This window comes from Scyliorhinus canicula, chromosome 16 (genome assembly GCF_902713615.1).
Source record: "Scyliorhinus canicula chromosome 16, sScyCan1.1, whole genome shotgun sequence".
Taxonomy (NCBI): domain Eukaryota; kingdom Metazoa; phylum Chordata; class Chondrichthyes; order Carcharhiniformes; family Scyliorhinidae; genus Scyliorhinus; species Scyliorhinus canicula.
The window spans coordinates 102,913,068-102,917,860 of NC_052161.1; the positions used below are offsets into that span (position 1 = coordinate 102,913,068).

Here is a 4,793-nt window from a genome sequence, read left to right on the forward strand (position 1 = left end):
ATGTGTCTATATCACACTGTGGGTGGTATGTTTCTCCAGTCCCAGATTAACCCTTGTAATGCCAACTGGTGATATGCATCACTGTAAATACACAAGGGGAGAATGTAAATTCACTAAGACTAAATAAACACTAGAGGGAGCACCAGAGACATCATGAGATGCAGACATACAGCTAATGAACACATAGAATAGGACATGACCAATGGGCAGTCAAGACACCCAGAGGTGACACTGCCACAAGGGGGCATTACACAACCCACATATAAAAGGACAGGGCACACATGCTCTTTCTCTTTCCACAGGCGACACTCAGAGAGAAGGACAGGGGCAGATCAGAAGCATCACACCCACCACATGGCTGAGAGCAGACTGGTTAGTTAGATTGAGTTACTATAGTTAGATTAGCAGGAGAGTCAAACTCAAGTAGGAGAATTGTTAACTGTTCAATAAATGTGTTAAATCTATCGCCAAGTCTGAACCTTCCTTTGTCAGAGCATACATCAAGGAAGCAGCTTACGCTACATGAAGAAGCATAACACAACATGGTTCCCTCGTGGTAGTGTCACCTCTGGGTGTCTTGACTGCCCATTGGTCGTGTCCTATTCTATGTGTTCATTAGCTGTATGTCTGTGTGTCATTATGTCTCTGGTGCTCCCTCTAGTGTTTACTTAGACTTAGCGTATATTAACCCCTTGTGTATTTACAGTGATGCATATCACCATAGCAACCATCCTCATCCTACAGTAACAAATGCAGGAATGGGCATCGGACAGAGAACTGAATGGGAATATATTTGTTAACAAGTTTCCCTTGATAATGTTGCTCTAAAATCACCAACATTCTGGAAGTGAATTACCGACGGCTACAGATTAGCCACGTTTTATGCTCGCATTACAACAGAGCATCTGGGGCCATCTGTCATTGCGATTATTCAGCTGATGGCAGGTGCAGGGCGAATCCTAAAACTGCCTCCTAAAACAGGGGAGTCCAAGGTTTCTCAGTAAGTGGGGACTTCGGGGTGGATGGGGGACAGGTGGCGGGGAGGGGGGGGTGGGGACTGTTTTAACCTGCAGGAGCGAGTGAGTGCGGTGGTCTGTTAAAGTGATTGAAAATCTATCTGTGCTCAGATGTCGGCTCGATGGTGCTGTTTTCTGGGATTAACTCGGGAACGTTCTGTTGGTGATGTGTCGCCCCAGCTGGAGAGGCAGGTGAGTAATGTAACTATGTTAGTGAGTTTAATTTGCATTCAAATTTAACTGCCCGTTCACAGCTTGCCTGAGCATCTTGAAACTCTCCATTAGGAAGAGTGAGAAAACAGCTTTTGTGAGACTTATTAAAAGGCAGGTAAATACAGCAACAAACAGTCAGTGCTCCCAGCTGCTTCCTTAACTGCCACAAGGAAAGGACTTTCTCCAGAGTATTTTTGATGAGAAGCTGCTTTCTGCCTTTTGGAAGCTCATATCAGGATTAGTGACGTATTGGCTGCCTCAGATTGGACTCTGTCAGCAACAGCAGACATTGGTGTTCAACACCTGAGGGGTGGGGGAAGCATCAGGGTGGGGGAGCAGCAGGGTGGGGGAACAGCAGGGTGGGTGACAGCAGAGGGGGAACAGCTGAAAGAGGTTATGTGGACCACGAAGAAGTCCCCACCGAGTTGCTAAAAGGAAATAAAGGTTTTTTTACAATAACTATTATTAACACAGCACAAAAGATCCCAGCCGAGTCTCTCCTGTTGCTACCCAAACTGGCCGACTTTATATAGAAGATAACTCTCCATGGTTTGGGGTTCTCCGCCTCCTTCAACGGGGGTGCTCACATTTGGCGAGGCTCACGGGGAGTTTAATCATTACCTCGTAAATTCCGTGCGGATTATGATACCCCTCCCCCATAAAGTCTGAAGAATCCTCCAATTATTGCAGAGGAGAAGGGTGCCAGACTCGCTTTGTATCTGGCTGTGCGTCATGTACCGCGGTGCAGGATCAGGCGGTGTGTATTGGGAAGGCGAACGTCGCCTTCAATGGAATATCGAGGCGGATTTTCTGCCGGAGGCTGATGTACTGTTGGAGACGACCGATGGTTGGGTCTCCATATCCGAATCTGTCTTTTAGTCTCAACTAATAACTTAGGCAGTGAATTCCAGACACCCACCTCCCTCTGGGTGAACAAATTTTTCCTCATGCCACTCTAATCCTTCCACCAATCAACTTAAATCAATGCCCCCTGTTAATTCTCCCTTCAGTTAGGGGGGAAAAGTTTTTCCTGTCTATCCTATCTAGGTCCCTCGTAATTTTGTTCACCTCAATTAGGCCACCCCTTAGTCTCCTCTGTTCTAAGGAAAACAACCATAGTCTATCCAATCTGTCTTTATAGCTGCAATTTTCAAGACCTGGCAACATTCTTATAAAATCTCCTCTGGACAGTCCCCAGACCAATTTTGTCCTTCCTGTCATGTGGTGACCAGAACTGTACACAAAATTTCAACTGTGGCCTCACCAACATTTAATACCGTTCCAACATCACATCCCTGTTTTTGTATTCAATACTTCGCAATAAAGGAAAGCATTCCATATGCTGTTTTGACCACCTTATCCACCTTCAGGGACCTGTGGACACACACGCCCTCACTTCCTCAATCCCTCTCAATATCTTCCCATTTATTGAGTATTCCCTCTCCAAATGCATTACTTCACACTTTTACGGTTGGATTCCATATGCCACTTCTCTGCCCACATAACTAAACCATTGATCTCATTCTGGAGTCACCAGGTCAGGTAAAGTCGCCATTGTCCCAGAGGACCATAGGCTGCTGTCCTCTTTGAGGGGGAGAGCTGATTGGTGCGGGGAGGGGGGGGGGGGGGGGTTTAACCTAAGGGTCACCACCCCGCAGGCGGGGGGCAAGGTGGAGAAGGTGGGGCCTTCATGAATAATCTCACTATCAATTTTTATTTCATTTGCAAATTTCCCAATCATGCCTCCCACACTTCAGCCCAAATCATTAATATATACAACAAACAGCAAGGGCTAAAATACTGAGCCTTGTGGAACACCACTGGAAACTGTTTTTATTCTCAAAAATATCCATCAGCCCTTAACCTTTGTTTCCTGTCACTGAGCCAATTATGGATCCAACCTGCTACCTTCCCATGTACCCCATGGGATCTCACTTTTCCGACCAGTTTGCCAAGTGGAACTGTGTCAAATGCCTCAGTGAAACCTATGCAGACAACATCCATTGCACAACCCCCATCAATCCACCTTGTTACTTCTTCAAAAAATTCTATTAAGGTAGTATGACATGGGCAAAAATGAATTGGGTGCTTTAAAAAAATTTTTTTTAAAGTTAGTATGACACAATCTTCCCCTAACAAAACCCATGCAGGCACGGCGAGAAAGTGCAAACTCCACTTAGACAGTCACCCAAGGTCTGAACTGCAACTTCATCCACTTGCCCAGTTTCATTTCCAAACACTAAATCTAGAATTGCACCACCTTCTCATTGGGCTTGTCACTTGCTGGCTAAAGATGTTCTCTTTAATGCTGTTGAAGAGTTTTGTGGCCTTCGCTTTGTTCGTCTCACAATTGATATTTTGACGTCCCCAACGATAACTACCCTTTTGTTTTTGCACTCAGAAATCTGTCTACGTATTTCTCTTCTAACTCCCTTCCATTATTTGGGGGGTCTACAGTACACTCCTAGCAGTGTGGCTTTGGTTGATGCGTCATTTAGTACATCATCCCTCCTCACAACTGTAAGTGATTCTTTATCCAGTGCTACACCCCCACTTTTTTACATCCCTCTTCTTAACCTACCTGAACACTCTATATCCACAAATGTAGAGCCGCCATTTTTGCCCCTCCTTTTGCAAAGTTTCCATTATCGTGTTGAGATCATGCTGTTGTGTGTTTAAGTGTACCCTCAGTTCGTCTGCTTTATTTACTATGCTCCTTGTATTTACATGTGTACATTTTATTGCTGCCAAATGCCTGTGCTGTATACTTTTTAACCTGTGCTGCTTCTGTCTTTCAGTCGCCTTGCTCTGAAGTTGCCCTCAGGTTACATGCCTCCTGTCAATCTAGTTTAAACTGACCCCAACAGTACTACCTCCCTGCGAGGATATTCATTCCAGCCTTGCTCAGGTGTGAACTGTCCAACCTGTAAAGGTCCCATCTTCTCCATAACCGATCCCTACGCCTCAGAAATCTGATGCACTCCTCACTACACCAGTTCTCCAGTCACGCGTTTAATCACTCAGTTCTCCTATTTCTGTATTTGCTTGTACTTGGGACTGGGAGTAATCCTGAGATTATTGCTTTAGAGGTCCCAATCTCTTTCCTGGCTCCCTAAAGTCTGCTTTCAGGACCTCACCCCTTTCCTACTGAAGTTAATGATACCAATGTAGACCACGGCCTTGAGCTGTTCACCCTCCCACAGAAAAATGTCCTGCAGCCATTCCATGGCATCCTTTTCCTCAGCACCAGGGAGGCAACATATCGCCCTGAGGTCACGTCGAGGGCCACAGAAACATCTGTCGTTTCCCATAATTAACAAATCACCGATCATTACTGCTCTTCCCCTCTTCATTCTTCCTTCCTGTACAGCAAGGCCTACTGTGGTGCCACAAACTTGGCTCTGACTGCACTCCTCTGGGGAATCAATGCCCTTGACAGTATCCAAAGCGGAAAAACAAATTGGTGAACAGGACCCCAGGGAACCCTTCCACTACCTGCCTCATTCACTTTGACTGCCTGGTGGTCACCCATTCCCTTTCTGCCACATAGCACTGAAGCTGCAG

The 4,793-nt window shown here is 45.8% G+C and overlaps 1 long non-coding RNA gene across 1 annotated transcript; it reads left to right on the plus strand.

Annotated features, from left to right (window-relative positions):
* The first annotated feature begins 898 nt into the window (after positions 1-898).
* LOC119950866 lies at positions 899-3,765 on the plus strand. The gene is made up of 3 exons (XR_005457448.1): positions 899-1,000; positions 1,128-1,208; positions 3,631-3,765. It is a non-coding gene; the product is annotated as an uncharacterized LOC119950866 (long non-coding RNA).
* Positions 3,766-4,793: the final 1,028 nt, after the last annotated feature.